Raw genomic sequence first — 18,293 nt, 5'->3', positions numbered from 1 at the left:
TGGAGGGTGATTGATTCCTGTCGTTCCACTTGAGACACAGCTGTCAAGTGTTCAATCATCTCCGAATGAGACTGCTTTCTCTTCTGCCAATGTCAATCATGTCTATGGAAAAAGTGAACTTTATTCTTTGGATAAAGAAGCCTCACAGTGGTTTGATGCCTACAATGCAGGACATTGAATTACTATAGTCCCAAGAAATTATATAGGTCATTCTGATAGCATGAACTTCACAGGGACTAGTTATTTATAGGAAGGACAAGCTGTTACATTTCAGACTCATTGTTGAGGAGGGGAGATAAGAATTGCCTTGTATTAAACAATGGCCCTAGATTTCAGCTTTTTGTTGAAATTAAGAAAAGCAATAGGATCCAGGGACTGGTGGCTCATGCCTATAATCCCAGGAGGCTGAGCTCTGAGGATCACAGTTCCAAGTCAGCCCCTATGAAACTCTTCTCTCTAATAAAACTATTCAACAAGAGCTAGAAGTAGAACTGTGGCCCAAACAAAAGAAGCTCAGGGCTAATTCAGGCCCTGAGTTCAAGTCTCAGGACTGGCATAAAAGAAAAAAAGTGATAGAAATTGTCAGTCAGAAGTAGATGAGGCAGGATGTGTACGCTGCTAACTGTGGAAGCTTCCCTGAGGCCACAGCTGAGGGGTTGGGTTCATGAAGGAGTGTGAAACATTGGGTCAATTACTCGTAAGTACATATATTAATGAGATACAGGATCCTATGGACACATACAGAAATGAACGACTGGGTTCATTACATGTGTACTTAATAGAAATGGAGCATCAGATCAGTTACATGCACATTTGTCTAGGAATGAGGGTGTGGATTATCTGGGATGACCCAGTGGCATAAATAGATATGTAGGGCATGCTGGGATTAGCTTTATGTTCTCAAATGCAAGTCACAATACCAGGGTTGAGCATATTCCAATGTGGGTCAGGGGAGCTTCTCTCCAGGGACACTGTCCCATCAGAGTTGGGGCTGCTAGAGGAAATTAGGTCCATTGTGAGTCCAGTACACAGTGCAGTACAGAAAGGGGAGCTAATATGAGGTAAGGTAGTGACACTACAGTCATTGCAAACTTTAAAGTAAGAAATTTTATGGCTTAATGCTAATCAAAATATTTTTTCCCTAGTGCTTGGTTATTTGACTTGACCATTCGCTAGATGTACTTTGGATAAAAGGCCTTCTGTATTTTTGTTGTTGTTGTTTTCTTGGTTGTGGGACTTGAACCTGGGGCCTGGGCATTGTCTCTTTTGTTCAAGGCTAGCACACTACCATTTTGAGCCACTGCATCACTTTTGGTTTCTGATGGCTAATGGAAGATAAGTCTCACTGACTTTCCTTCCTGGGCTGGCTTTGAACCTTGATCCTCAGATCCCAGCCTTATGAGTAGCTAGGATTACAGACATGACATACCAGTGTCCAGCAAAAGGCATTCTTTTCTATGGCCCTTACTTTCCTTTCCTTCCCCAACCCCAATAAAGAGGCTAACTACTATCACTGGTGATTGTGCTACTCAGAAATAAGCGGTTATGATTTCAGCTTATTATCCTTAGATGAGATGGCACTAGTGCCCACATTCAATTCAATTTTAGAGAACTGAGTGTATGAAATGTACATTTATTTACTTATTTACTTGTAATCGAGCATTTACTGCATGACTATATATCTTTCTGTGTGTTTAGTATATCCTACCATCTAAGAGTGTCATACTCTGTGTGGATATTTTGGAATAAACCAGAAAAAAACAGTCCTACTTGCTATTTTTTTTTCTTAGAATCTGATTATTTATCTAGATAAATCCTCAAATTAGAATTTTTAACCCAAAGTATGCAAATGACTTTCAGTATAGTGACGATGATCATAAATATGTTTGTGTGTGTGTGTGTGTGTGTGTGTGTGTGTGTGTGTTTTGCCAGTCCTGGGCTTGAGCTCAGGGCCTGAGCACTGTCCTTGGACTTTCTCAAGGCTAGAGCTCTACCACTTGAGCCTCAGCACCACTTCCGGCTTTTTTTCTATGTATGTGGTACCAAGAAATCGAACCCGGGTCTTCATGCATGCTAGGCAAGCACTTTAACCACTAGGCCAGACTCCTGGCCCCAGTGTGTGTGTGTTTGCGTGTGTATGTACTGGTACTATGAGGTTGAACTTAGGCAAGCTCTTATGCATTTTTAAAGCTATAAACATATGCAAAAAATTAAAATAATTCACACATAACCAGGAAGTCCTTTCAGTTATGGCATTAGATCTAGATGCTGCATCACATTTTGCCACCAGCCTGTGATTTTCCTTGCAGCCTACCAGTTTTTCTTGCAAATTCATGTTTGCATACTGTTACACAATTTTTTCCATTTCTGGAAATAAATATGTAAGTCATAGTAGCTACATATCCTTCTAGCTTCAAATGGTGTGATTATTCTCTTTCAAATATTTTGGGGAAAAATGAAGAGAAAATGCAATGCATTTGACCACAAACAGTTGAAGTACAAGAAATATTTCTTAAATTGGGGAAAATAAAATTTGATACACAAAGCAGAGCTAAATCTTCAGAAAAGTTAATCAAACAAATCTAATTCCATTCAAAGAACATTTTTCTCAGTGTCTCCTCTGGACAAGAGAAATTTCAACAGGGAACACTTCTGCCCTATGGAAATATTGCATAAAGAACCACATATGAATTTTGATAGAGGAGGAGGAGATCTAGAAACAAATGGTGATTATATAACTGCCTGTAAATTGTAATCTCATGAGTGGCCACCATTTTTTAGAGCCAGAGGAAAAAAATTAAAAACTTAAAGATGTGTTTATAATACATCTAAAAAGTGTTAGACAAATGTTATATTTATCCTGAGTCAGAGTGAAAAATAGCATACAAAATAATATATACTATAAAATAATGTATTATTATTTGGATAAGTAACCCTTGGTCTTGTGGAGGTGATTTATTAGTGAATCAACAGAGTGATCAACTGGGGTATCAATAAGGGCCTAAATAAAGTCCTATGATCAGAGTAATACTGGTCCTGAGAGAGAAAATAGGTCTTTATTGTGCTCTTCACTCAGGTAGAAAAATTCACCTTCCAGATTTATTGGAAGCAGTTTCTGACTTGGTGCCACAAAGCAGATACACTTTCGCACTTTGTGTCTAATTCCCAGACTCACCATTTGACAAAGCCCTAAAAACCTCTTGTTCCACATACAGTGAGGACCATATGACATTCAACAAAATTAATCTTCTGCTTATTTTAATGAGCTCTCCCAGTTTATTCTTCCTAATGGTAGTTTTTAATTTGCTAGGTCACCTTGAACTCTCTGATGTTACTTAGGTTATCCTCTTTTTTTTTCCCCAAGAAATACTTGAGTACAAAACTATTACTTTTGGCCTAGCCCTAATACTTGACTTAGAAGGTTCGCTTGTAAACCAAAAGAGCAGAACTAATAGAAAAAGCTTGCTGTATCTGGTTGCCTGGGCAAGATAACTTGCCTTGCATATGTGAAGATATTAAGTTCCTATCCAGTTAATTAAAAAGAGCTTCTTCATGTGTCAACAATGCAAGACCGATTCCATAAAGGGAGCATTAGGAGTTTACTCTTATTTCAGGAAACAGAGTTGTCTCCAGGTTTCTCACACTTTAAAAATTGGTTTGGTTTTTTAAAAGTGCCTACCTGTTCAGCTGTACATTTCTTGTTACCAGACTAAAGCAGATTTTTAAAAAAATTACAAACAAAGTCAACTTAGTTCTCTATAGATGTTTTCAGGGAAAGTAAAGTGGTTGCTTTCCATTGGTTTATCACATACAGTTTTTTTTTTCTTTACTCTTAGTTCAATCCTGAGGCTGTGCCAATTTGAGGTTAGATAGGCAAGTGATAATATTTTATAGAGAGCCAGTGTAGAGTGGTAACTAAGAACTCAGGCCTTGCTGTTGGACAAACACAGATAAAATTAGCTCCATTGCTTACCGCTTGAGAAATGAACATTTTGAACCTTAATGAGCTAATTACAAAATTATGACAATACTTGTCCATGCTTATGAGTTTGAGCTCTGGTTTAATTCCTGTAATTCAGTGTACTGTTTAGCTTAGGGTCTGGTAAAGACTCTGATAGGTATTATTATTGTTATTATTATTTCATAGGTCATGAGGCAGAGGGATTCATGAAACATTTTGAAGTGCATTTGTGACCATTATTGCATTTTATACATAAATTGGGGAGGGGTTTGTGATCTCTCACAATGGACTGCTGACCAAAGACAACTCTGAAACTGATACCTGCTGTCTGCTTATGTCAAAGTTCTTCCATTCTACAATAATAGATAGTTAAACAAAAGCCTGTATATAACCTGAACACTCTAAGATTTGTAATTGTCTTATAAATAACCAGGTAAGATAACAAACTGACTCTAGGATAACATCTGTTGTTAAAATTCAGTTCTAGTTCAGAGTTTTAGAACAGTAAAATCTAAGCCTTGACAAAATTTGGATTTCCAGACTATAAAACAACATCTGTGAATTGCCAAATTCAGTTTAAATAAATGTTCAGGTCTGTGTGTTTTGGTTTGGATTCCTTGACCTCTTCCGTTGCTCTGTTACCCTATTACTGTACTAAGATCACAATCTAATTTGCTAGAATTTTCTACTGAATCCTGATGTCTTGAAGACTGTGACATAACCCAGGTTTAAGATTTTTCTTAGTCATCTGATCTCTTGTGAAATTTGGCTTGATAACAGTTCACCTGATCTTGTCTTTCCTAAATTCAAATTGAATTAGCATGCAAACTTAGCTCATACACTTGTTCTCTTATATATCTTAATGATGCTTTTTAGTTTTCTTCTGAAATATTGGGTTGCTTTTGACATGTTGATTTCTTAAAAGTGGAAAAATATTTATGTCAACTAATATTATGATACTAACTATGCAGACATTGATTGTCTATAGGGACTATTATAACCTGAAGGTAAACTTTAGTGGGAGCTATTCTGTGAATAGCAAGTAGCCCTGCTGAGTCAATGTTGACCTATAGAACTCTTTCCTGGAAGGTTAGAATATCTAAGGGTTGATTGCTTTGCTTATTCACCCTGGCTTTTGTTTCCTAACGAATGGGTAATATTAGCTTTTCAGTATGATAACAGAAAGCAGACTGATTTGCATTACTTGGTATTGTCCGCTTTGTGTGTTTGAGTTTGTTCTCCTATTTAATAGGGGCCCAACTGCATGAAACTGGGCACTGTTTGTTCAGTGGGCTCTTCTGAGTGCCTGCTTCACTCCTGGATTGAACTGGACTAGGGAAATCAGAGATATGGGATAATATGAGAAGAGAAATTTTCCTTCTTTATTGTAGATCTTTCTAAGACCTTTCATCATTCCAATGACTTCTGATATGTTTTATCTTATCTCCAGAAATCTAGCTTCCACAGACTAATGAAAGAGTTGATTTTATGTTGCAATTCTGGCCCAAATGGTCTCAGTCAATCAGTATCATTTGCTATATATATCTTTATGTCCATATCTATATCTAATCTATCTAGTCTGTCTGTCTGTCTGTCTTTGGATCGTGGTGACATAGTATTTTCATCCTTATTTTTAATACTTATAAAAATTGATAACTGGCATCTATAGATGCTGTAGTTTCATCACCAGGAATATGGGACTAGTTACATGTTCTTTGCAGGGTTATTCTAGGGTTTAACTAGGAAAGCAGAAGAAAAGAAAATGGCTCAGTGGTAGAACATCTACCTAGTATGTACGAGATTCTAGGTTCAACCTTGGGCCCTGCAAAATAAAACAAAAGAGAAAACAAAACAAAATAACACTATCACTCATGAGCACTCACAAGGCAAACTCATTACAAATTTCAGTCCCTTAAGACCCACCTTCATTCTTCCAATTAAAATACCTCTTGGAAAAGGAATAGTCTCTACTCTAGCCTAGCTCCTCTATCCACTCTGCACTTACCTCAGTAGCAGCTCATAGTATAGCAAGCTTTATTTCCTGGTTTTCTGATAGTTCTCATCCACTAAACTGTAATATCCAGGCAGCTGGATATTATCTTAAGTCTTTATTCCTAAGGAATGATCCATGTGTGTAAGCAGCAATGGTTGGGGTTCCATAATTGTACCCTTTCTCATGTCTTGGTCCCCATTTCCCTCCCCCCCACCCCCACCCCTCATCTTGTTTTCCCCCCTTCCCTATCCAATTTCAAATAACCAAATACAAATATATCTGATATATCAGGTAACAAAGTGAGATACTGTAACAATATGAGATAGCCAAGGGACAGCAAAAGAGATGAGAGATAACATAGTACCTTAAGAACAACAATCATTCATTATATGGCTTATGTTTCTATATCCTAGAGATCCTTTCATTTAGCGTCCTACTATATGGCCTTTTGTACCAAGGTTTTGCTCTATTTCAAATCTCTGCTATGAGAGCCCAAGGTTCCTACTGATTATGACAAATAAGGGAAACTTCTTTCAGTTTTATGGGCAAGTTTCATCTCATTTCTCTGATGTCTAATATGTGATTTTCCTAGTTCTTCTTGCTCCTCTTCTCTTCTTTTGCTTCTTAACTGATTTTTCTCCCATATCTTAGTGTTAGATTGTGACTTTATACAGGGCTTTTAAATTATCTATTTCTGTTACAGAATTCTGTCCTATGCTTCAGACTCATATATGTTCTTAGACACTCATAGGCATTTCATCCAAATACAAGAGTAACCAAATTCTTAGCTCTTTTCATAGCCTCTCTGTCATCTTACCTCTCTAAAGTCTTCCATATCTTATGGTTATATTAATTGCATCATAACAATCATTCAAATAAAAATAGGAAACAATGAACAAAAAGACAGTACCAATTAAACCTACACACACACACACACACACACACACACACACACTAGTAAATTTCACTTTATTGATCTGTAAATACTGTTTATAAGAATTTCACCATATAGCATCAGGATTAAGAAAGACCCTTGGTCATTTTCTTTGCTCTGAGATGACCTATCTGGGTTTGTTTTCTTCCATCCCTCACTTGTTACTTTTATTTTCAAATTGAAAATTCTTTGCTTATGTAGAGCCTTTCAGTGAATAATTCTTTAACTGGATTGTCTGAATTATGGTCTATCTCTGAAGTCTGCTGGAGAGAGTTTATATCAAATATCCTGAGTACTTTATTATTGACTTATTGTAATATCAGGTTATGACATTTGAACTGTGAGTGTTAAGCATAATGAGGATGTTCATAGAGGTAAATGAATATTGGTGGTATCTGTTGGTAATTGTTTTTGTTGTACAGAGACTATAAATATTTAATAAAATGTGATTTATTGTTTAATAAGGTTGTTTTCTTTTCATAAGCCGTGCCTATAAATTCTGAATTTATATTCTACAGGAATTTTTAGGGCTAAAATCTAGAACAAAATCCGTAGAAAAGGAAATGAAGCAGAATGGTTAAGGAATGGAAAAGTAAAAAACATGTAAATTGAAATGTGAATCTCTTGCTCAATGGCCTTAGGTAAGTCATTTAGTTTCTTTATCTGTAAGATGGAAATGATAGTATGTGCCTGGTAGAATTTCGGGGACAATGGAATAATAGTCTTTGTGAGAAGATGGAATGCAGTGTCTGACCTCCATCAAACACTTAATATCTATTGGCTAATGTTTCTCTTCATAACTGAGTCTTGATTGCTTTATTTCCATATACTCATCAGCATATAAGTTAAATTTCCACTTAATGTAGTCAGGCCTAGCCATTATGATATGGACATATACACACATATATATATATGTACACATACATATATATATCATATATATGTATATACCTGTGTATACATAACACATATACATGCAGAGCAGTCAGGAAGACTGGCTTGTCTAGACCAAGGACAATCAGGAAAGATCTTACAGAAGCAATTGGGGAAGGCAAATGCTAAAGGAAAGAAGATTCATTAGAAAGGAAGGGACATATTGGGGCTTCTGGAAAGCACAGTTTGGCCAAATAATGCTTATGACAACAGGAGGGTTAGAACTCCACTTCTGTTCATTTGTTTCAGTCTCATGGCATATCAGCATTTTGTCTCGAAATTGAAAGATTATTTTTTGGGGAAATTTTACAACAATTATCAATCATATTAAATAATATTCCCCAAACATTAAATAGAACTAACATAAACTGGGCAGAATATTAGATTTCTTTCCAAGAGTTTAAATTGTTCTAGTTTAGTATTTCTCTCTAATTTTTTAAAGTAGGAATGAGCCTGAGAAGCTGAAAAACACTTTGCTGACTTAGACGGAGGTACAATATTTACATTTCTAGTACATGTTTCCAATATCATTTTGATTAAATATTAACTCAGTATGTGAATATATGAACATGATGAAGCCATGGATTATTTTTTGAGAAAATGGTTCTCATTACAGTGAAAAAGAAGCTTTCATCTGGCCAACTTAAAAGTTTTATGTTCATGAAATTCTTCTCAAATATTGATTTTTTTGTACTTAGTTCTTTTTTTAAAGAACATAAGCCTGCAAAACACACTTTTGTAAAGGTAAAAATATTGAAACAACTTAAATAAATCCTTACAAATAGACGATAATCTTAATCCTTCTTAGTTCTGTTTTTATATAATTAGTAATACAGATTGTAATTGAGGATACTTACTAATAAACAGTATAAGTTGAGAGACCATACACCCAGCAGATTCTGCATTTTCTTCTGCCTATAATAATGAGCCTGAAGGATCACAATGAGTATGATAGAAGGCTTTTAAAAACCTGCAGTCCAAATGGTCACTCTAAGCTCAGCATTTTTATTCTCCTCTGCTTTCTCTTCCCGGGATCCAGAGCCTCCATCTGTTGGTCACAAAAGTGGATTGTTTACCCTGACCATATGAACAGATAATCCTTTTCTCCCAGATCTATGTCTTTAAAAAGATATTAAATCTTCGCACGGTTGAACTACTTTTATGACTTCATTTCCAATATTTGGAATGTTTAGGTTCCAAGGGTTATATCCACATGGTAGGCAAACAGTGACATCTTTTTTAAAAAAATCAGTTTAATTAAGTTTGATCACATATGGTACAAAGTCATCTGGCATAAGATCATTTGAATATATTGTGGTATTCTTTCAAATCCTGTAAAATCAGTGTCCTTAACATGGAGTTAATTGCTAAAGAAATACATTAATGTATGGCAAGCAAATGTTTTTCTAATGAGACTTCCCTTAGTAAAAGTAACTTTGATTTGCAGATATGGTGTCTTAAAAAGGAATTGGACAAAACAATGTCATTGTTATTGAAAGAATTGACATCTCGTGCTTCAATTGTTTTAAGAAATGATTTCTTATAGTTACATGCAAGCCAGAACGAAACAAGCATCTTTAGGATGCCTCACAGTAATTGGTTGGCAATCTATTACTACTGGTCACTTTTTGTGATCAAAGACAATGTTATATGAAGGGATCCCCATCCCTTATTTTAGGAATATTATTGGCTAGTTAACATCTGACCTATCAGCCAGCCCATTTTCATTCATCTATCTCAGTCAAGGTCTGGTTTAAGAGACACCTCTTCCCTCTAATCTCAGTTATTATTCTAGCTAGAAACTCCTCTACTATACTTGTCATAAAACCCTCCATTTGGGCAGATATTAAGTACCTAGTAGCTCATATACCATCAAATACAATAGTTATTTGTATATGTCTCTCTTGTCTCATCTAAATTACAACTATCAATTATAGGGCAATGTAATGTTGTATGTATTTATTTCTGTGTATTTCCCACATTGGCTTCCATGTGTCAAGGCTCAATCAGTATTTATGGAACAAATTACAAATTTTGGAGCTCAGTATTTGGCTCCTGCAAACATTAGTCTTGGCAGTAGCTCCCAATTTTATGAGAAATCATCATCAGTATAAATTATAAATTGCCAAGAGAGCTCCTGGCAGTTAATAGGTGGGCATTTTACTCGTTATCTGATTAACTGTTAAAAATAACTCTGTGCTAGAGATTTCATCGCTCTTTTTTTTCTCATGAAAAATGTGATGCTCAGATAACTTGCCTTGGCTATGATATCTCAGTTGGTATTTAACATAAGAAGAATCACTCTGCTTTCATAGCTCATGCTCTGTGCAGCCATAATGTCTTCCAGGAATTCTTATCATTCCACAAGAAAAAAAGCTGGAACTAAGGTAGTGTTATAGCATTGCATGAAAAAAAATTCATTTCTAACGTTTGGGTTTATCTTCATGAGGTAAGATTTTCAATGCCTATTTCTAATCAGTTTTTCTTATCTCGGTGTAAAAGTTATTAGATACTTTTCAGACTGTTGGAATGGGACTTGAGTTCTGTAAAGTGCATTCTAATCTGTCCTTTGAGACTGAGGCGTTTATTGATTATATTCAACCCTGAGGCTTGGTGAAGATAGGACAAGAAAAATACCTTTTTCTTACTAAAATTTTTCTATTAAATTCCTTGCAATTAAGCATGTTATTATAAATGTTAAAAATAACACATTTGATTTTCAAATAATATCAAATAGAGAACTATAGAGAAGTTTACTTGTTTTAGAATCATATTTGGTCAGTTAGCAGAATATTTGAAGTTGAAAGGTGATGGGTATATGAGTGTTAAACTGGATAGACTTCTACAAGGAGAATGCCAAGAACATGAACAACATGAAAGAAGTGATGTAGGAAATAGAGGGAGAAAATGAAGGGTATGTTGCATCTAAGCAGATAGTAAGTTAGACACAGGACTTGTGGTCAAAGTTGCCGAGGGATATTTTACCTGTAGTTATTGTAGTACATCTTTATATGTATCTAGGATATGCATTCTACCTTAATCAGAATTCTACCTTGACCTTGACTTAGAGATTTTTCATATCTCTTTTCTTCTCCCTCTCCCAACGAATTCTGGGCACTGCTCAGATGAGAAGTGTTTAGAATGGGCAGATCATTTTTCTGAGCAGGTCTCCTGGGGCTGAGCTGAATGTACAGAAAGTTACCTGATGTTCATGGAACGGGGATAGAAGTATGAGCATTGCCATCCATCTTCACACGAACCAACAGGCACGTGGAATGAAACCTACAGACTCTGCTGCGCTGGGGTAGGAGAAGACAACATTCACCTCAAGGGCATATGCTCTTCACCAGAAGACCTCTAGTTAGGTTAATATCAACCCAACCCTCCAGCAGACCAGGAGCTCATGGCCTTACTTGTTAGGGAACCACAACTTTCAGGTGCAAAAGATCCAGATAATGGAATGTTTTCTTTGGTCACAACATTTCCTGGCAAACCGAGACAAATAAGACAATTGGAGATTCATTTTTATTTTCCTTTTGCCTGCCCCTACAGCTCCAATTCTAAACTATCACTGTTAATTACAATCAATCTTGAAAACTTTAATAATGACTGCTAACCAGAGCCATACACAAGAGTCTGATTTAGTGAGAACAACAGTAACTTAATGGATAGTATTTTTTAGAATTTCACAAGTAATTTATTTATATTTTTAAATGTTTATTTTTAGTATCTTTAAATAGTCTCATAAAAGGGTTTTAGTTCAAGATGTCACTATATGTCAATCCAGCATGCATCTTGATTTCAGTATCACTCCTTCTAATAGACAATCACCATCTAGAGATCGTGTCCAGAAGTACCTCTGTTGTAGATGTAATGTATTTAGTTTGCTTTCTAATGACTAGAACTGACATGAGTAATAATTATTTTCTAACAAAATACACCTGCCTTTACTTTGTTCTCTGTAGCTGGGACAAGGGGACACATCCTAAGCACTAACACAAAATTAAATCTAGATACTAAGACTAATTATAAAACATTGTTAAGATTACTGTGAATATAGTTTTGAGGACCAAAAGAAGCACTTTTACTCCTTATGAAATCATTTAATGTATTGCTATACTATTACTATACCTTTTAGGAAGATGTTTAGAAACATAAATGGTAGGACACTAAATAAAATGGAGTGTGATTTTTTTGAATAGAAATTATTTTAATGATTAAAAACATTGAGTGCTTTTTTGTAGAGAATGAAGCACATGGGAACATTTATTAACTACTTAGCTTCTAAAATATCTTATTTTCTATTTTTACTTATTTTTAAAATGCATTGTTTTATTTAAATTTTATTGTATTGTCAGGGTGATGTATGGAGGGGTTACAGTTACATTTGTGAGGTAGTGAGTACTTTACTTCTTGCACAGTGTTATCCTTTTCCATGTTATTCCCACTTTCCCTCCTGACACTCTCCCAAGTTGTAAAGTTCATTTCCAACATATTGTCTTGTGAATATCGCTGTTACATGAGTTCACCCTTTGTCCTTTGTTTATGATTTTCTATAGTGTATAGATGCTCAATGTTCTATTTTTTCCCCACAGGAATCCAGAGAACTTAATGATGATTTCCGCAGGCATGATCTTGATAAACTTTGTTGGAAATCATGATTTCCATAATAAACAAGCCCCATCTAAGTTGCATTTAGGAAGCATTTGTATTAGTAAGCTTTCTTTCAAATTGCTGAAAAAACCTTTAAATATAATTTTATTGTCATTTCATAAAGTAAATGGTCACAAATATATTATTTGTATCAATGTGGAATTCCATATGTTGGATTTATTTTTCCCTTAAATTAATCACTACAATACTATTTTCCCTTTATTCAAACAGTGTTTATTCACTTAGCTCAACTTGGTTGTCATCTATTTCTATTCCAAATGTTAGGGTGATAATGTCCCAGGAATACACATCTGATGCTTTTTTTTAGTGCAGATGGTTAGTGGGATACAGTGACTTCTCAGGAACTATAATGTAGACTTTTGGAACCCTTTAAGACTTTTAAAAGCAAGAAAAAGAGAAATAACTTGAAACCTGTCATAAATGACATTTTACAGACTATAAAATTTTTACAGAGTATAAAACTTTCAAAGACTAATGAAAATTTTTGTACAAATGACCCCTGCTTTTTTAAGGATCTTGCATAGGGTTAGCATAAAATACAAGTTTCTAAACTGAAGTCTGGAGAAATGTTTTATAGCACATCTAAAAGAACATAAATTTAGGTTAAGTGCAAATGCAATCTAGAGTGTCCTTAGCTTTTCCCATCTTAAGACAGGTGGGCTTTCGGTTGGGTTCCGGTGCTGGATTTGGAAAGCTCAGAAAGACAGTGAACAAGTAGTTTCTTTGTTGGCTCACTGAAGTTAAGAGATTGGAAAATTAGTATGATTCATGAACTCCGTGAGACAAATGAGAGAAAATGAAGAGGAAGAGTAAAAGATGTCCTTCTACTATTCAGAAACATTCTCCTCATTTTTCAACTATAGTTGTCCTTGGAAAAGCTTTCCAAGTTACCCAGAATTCACCAAGCATTTAACTACATAAATATACAAGCTCTGAATCTGTAGTGAACACCATTCTTTGAAAAGGACATATAAACTAGGCTAAATAGATAATATTAACACATGGAGAGAAAACAAGGGTGGGTGAATCTGATCTTACTATTCAGTGTACATGTGAAAATGGAACCGAATAATTCCAAGGGATGGATGGGGCTGGGAGAGATGCGGAAAATGATGAAAGAGGTTACATTGACCAAGACTCTTTAAACTCACGGATAGGTTGAATTAAAAATCCTTTGCACAGCTACTTAAAGGTAATTTTAAATAAATTAATATAATTTTATTGGCATAATTAAGGGGCTGTACAAAGGGGTTACCATTTCAAAAGTCAGGTAATGAATGAGTAAAATTCCGCTGTGTATAAGAAATATTGTTAAAAAACAGGCATGTAAGGCCACGAGTTTGGCCTAGTGGTAGAGTGCTGGCCTAGCATGCACAAAGACCCAGGTTCTATTCCTCAGTACTACATACATAGAAAAAGCTGGAAGTGGTGCTGAGGCTCAGGTGGTAGAGCTCTAGCCTTGAGAAAGTCCAAAAGACAGTGCTCAGGCCCTGAGTTCAAGTCCCAGGAATGGCAAAAACATAAACAACCAAAAAAAACCCACACATGATTTGAAGAAAATTCCTTTCCCTTTTAGAAAATGTCCCCCTTTCCTCTGCTTTTCTCCAGTTTCCCCCTCCTGTTCCTGAGCATTTTCTATGTAGTGTATACTGAATACTATGACTGCATTTGTTCACCTTTCCCCTCTCTGTTTCTGTACGCCCTGCAAAGAAACTAAAAAAAAAAACAAAAAACTAATACCACTATTAGCACCACTAACAAGACCAGCAACAACAAAAAAAATCCCATGCTTCTATTTCTTGGAATTCTTTTCAATGGATAGTATTTTAAATGTTCTGAGGAGTTATGGCACTGGGCTCCCTCTCCTAAGATTGTCCTTTAGTCTGACTATGTGAGAATGCCTACAATCCTACATAGCTTATCATGACCAGTTGTATTTTAGATCTAGCTTCCACATATAAGAGAAAACATATACCATTTTTATCTCTGAGCTTGACTTACCTCACTTAACATGACTTGTTCTAGGTCCATCCATTTCCCTGCAAAAGATATATTATTCTTTCTAATGAGTGAGTAAAATTCAATTGCTTATATATGCCACATTTTAAGAACAAGAATTTGACACACATGGTTTCAAGATTCCTTTTTAATTTTGTGTCAGTTCTGCTCATGTTAAATTCTGGAGAGCAGAAACATAACCTTACTTCCAATTCCTAACAGTAAGCCTGAATCTTACTCAAACTGATCATAAGTAGGCATTTAGTACAATAAATGAGCATAGATGTTTAAGTTTGGCATTTTGAGTTAATTGGGTCTAGCTTACTTATTTAAAAGTCCAGACAAATGAAACCCAAAAAGAAAAGTGACCAGCCACTGGTTACGTAGATCAAAGCTCTGGCTGTGAACCAGATTTCCTAACTCATATTCCAGTGCTCTTTCTACTCCACCTTTAGAAGGTAAATAGAGAAATTTGCCAGATATTTTTCAAATGGCCTGTGGAGAGTGGTCCCAAGGCAGGTGCAGTCACCGGATGTGGTTACTTGGTCTGTTGTGTTGTATTTACTTTGCGGTATGTTTGCTTTTGGAACAAGAGAGACCAGCTCCATTAGGTAAATGACTAATCCACTAAAATGGAATCTAAATAAATGAGAGGATATCTTAGGGCTGAATGCTGTTGTGGGCTGGGAGAAGAGGAAGTCAGTGACAAGAGAAGGATTTAGGGAGGAAAACTTAATTTCAAAAAATAATCAGCTGTGGTTTTCATAGAAATATTATAATGTGAAAACAGATATGTCTATAGTCATTTTTGTCCAAAAGCTTAATCTATTTTATTTATAATGTACATTTTCCAAAAATATTGGTTAATTAACCTCCTTCCCTCCCTCCCTCCTTCTTTCTTGTCTCCCTCCCTCCTTCCTTTTCCTTTGCTGGTACTGGAGCTAGAAATCAGGGACCTTATTTGGGGACTTTCAGGTGGCTTTCTTGCTCATAGCTGGTATCATCTGAGCCAAGCCTCCAGTCTTGCTTTTTGCTGGTTAATTGGAGATGGAGTCTCACTGGGTTTTCTGCCAGGCTGACATTGAACTGTGATCTTTAGATTAGCCTTTTGAGAAACTAGGTTTATAGATGTGAGTCACTAGTACTTGGTGATATTTGTATTTCATTTTTTCTATTAGTTTATCTGTTTTTTTCTCCTCAGTGAGTGAAGGATATAAAAACATTGTGTGATCTGCCATGAGCAGTTTATGTCAGCCATCCTTTTATGCATTTAGCCACAAGTGTAGCATGTACTATGTTTTTAATATTATATTAAATACTCAGAATCTGGAGCCAGAAAAGCTCAGTCTTTGGGAGAAAAGGTACATAATTGGAATACTTTGTGAAGTGCCACTGTGATGACTAAAGATGTGAAGTCTATGTATGTTCAGGCTGGAGGCACTCAGGAAAGGTTGCAAAGAAGCTAAATACTGGAGTGAATCCTGGAGTGGGAATTGATTAGCATTCGTGTTAGCCCAGGGCATGGAAACAAAGGTCCTGGCATTAAATAAAGACTCCAGTGTAGATGCACCAGTAGTCTACCTACTACTGTGCCTCATGGTCACATTATTTTATAAACTCTGGTTAGGTCAAGAGCAGATGTGACTCTGGAGAACTGTGACGTTCATATGTAAGGGTGTGCAAACTTTGTGACCAAGCAGCCATCTGGAAATGCCCAAAACCATGACTCCCTTTCCTTTCCTGCTTTAGTTTCTTCATTTACCTATGGTTAGAAAGGAGATATAACTTACAAACATTATATCTAGAGATGATGTGGAATTCATGTCTCTCTGTGTGGTTTTACCAGTGACTTTTGAGCAGAACCTGTTTAGGTTTGGGCCATGCATTCTCTGAGGCAGATTGAGGATCTTCTGGCCTAACTTCGTAGAGTTGTTGTGAGGTCTTAGTGCAGGCTCATGGGAAGACCTTATAAATATTGACTTTTGTAACCATCATAGTAATAATATTTGTTATTATAAAGAGTACGTTTGATAGGAATTGCTCCATGATATTAGATAATTCGAAATAAGTGCAGTTTTCACATGTTAAAAATTCTATACTGGTGTGTAGGTTGAGTCTCTTGATGGGAGAGCTGTAGTAACTGGTTGTATAGCCTCCCTCTTGCTTCTGCTTTCAAATGATGTCCCAGCCATCTAGCTATAGTCTAGTTTGGCTTTGCTCAAACTCTAGAGTATATTACTTGGAAGGATCATGTTGTGGTACATATTCTGATATCCTCTTCCTGACAATCTATATTTCATACCAGCTCCAGTTGGTGTCGTGGCTATTGACCCACAGATAACACTAGAGTAAGAAAGTGCTACATTTAGAAGACTATTTGCTCTAAAACATTGGTAGTGTTTTAGGCTACCAGTTATCTGTTTCATCCATATTACAATGACTCAACTGTATTGTCATGTGACAGCAGCCATAGACAAGATAGAAACGAATGGATGTGGTTGTGATTAGATAGAAGTTGATTTTTTAAAGTAGTAGCCTACTCTATTCCACTGTGCAGATTTGGGTTTCTATAGCCAGAGCTGCAATCCATTACGGCCCTGTTGAAGTATATTGATTACATTCATGGTTCTAATAAATGGCATTCTGATATCAACATCTTTTGCCTTGTTTCTTTTCTTCATGCAGCAGAATTGATTTCTGCTTTACTTAAATCTAGGCCTTCCATGTAAATCACTTGGGCTAGTACAACATAGAAGGACTCATCTTGTGCTAGTTATACGCCCAGTCCTCAAGACCCCATGTCCCCATCTGTTTTCCTGGAGCTGTGCTTTCCTCAAAGGAACAACCAGTGAAGGAAGAAGAGACCCAGCTGCTGTTGGCAGGTGCATGGAGACCCCCAGCCAGGACCACAACTGCCAAGCTGAATCCAGTCTCCACTGCCAAATTCTAAATCTATGGGTAAACTAAGTAATTTTTATTTTATGCCATAGAATTTCAGTTGGTTTGTTATATAGTCAAGGCTAATGGATACATCTAATATCTGATAAGCACACTCATTTAAAGAATCTTACTAACTTCCCTACAATTCTATATTATGTCCCTTTTAAAGGCAAGGAGTGAAAGATCAGCCATGAAGTTCTCCAAGACAGCATAGTAGGCAAGTGACAGCCAGAAGTCTGACTCCAGATGCTGAGTGCTTGTCCTTGCTCTAAAATTGTCTGGGACAGTTTAGTTTGAGCTCATCTGAGTTTGGTTTGACATTCGCTCTTCATCTCTGCCCCCAACGTACACACATACACACCTATACTTACACATGCCCACAAATATGTACATACTGTTGAAGAGCACTTGACATTTGAAGTCCTAGCCAAACAGGAAAGCAACTAGCATGGATGCAGAGAGAATTTTAGTTGTCTGATCTCTCCTAGGCAAGGTTGCTTGGGTTATGTTATAAAGCCTATGTGATTTAATCTCAAATAGAATCACATCTAAAAGTTGAGAGGCTACTTAAGGACTGTTGACATCAGTGTACTAGTTAAGAGCTTTTAAAAGCAGTGCCTAATAGTTTTCCCTTTGTAGGAAATACACATTGGAATAGCACATGCTAGTTTCCTGACATTCTCTCTAGGACAAGATACTGGATCTGCCAGGTCTACAGCCCATTTTATAGGCATGATTATTGGTCTTACAGATTTAATGCTACAGCGATTCTCCTCCTTCCTAGATGAAGATAAAATGAAATGCTGACTTAATTCACAACACAAAAGCATGAAAACTAAAAGAAGTCTCCACCAAAAGAG

This window comes from Megascapheus bottae, chromosome 2 (assembly GCF_031878675.1).
Source record: "Megascapheus bottae isolate mThoBot1 chromosome 2, mThoBot2.hap1, whole genome shotgun sequence".
Lineage (NCBI taxonomy): Eukaryota > Metazoa > Chordata > Mammalia > Rodentia > Geomyidae > Megascapheus > Megascapheus bottae.
The sequence above is the reverse complement of the archived record's forward strand: the minus strand, read 5'-3'. Positions refer to the sequence as shown.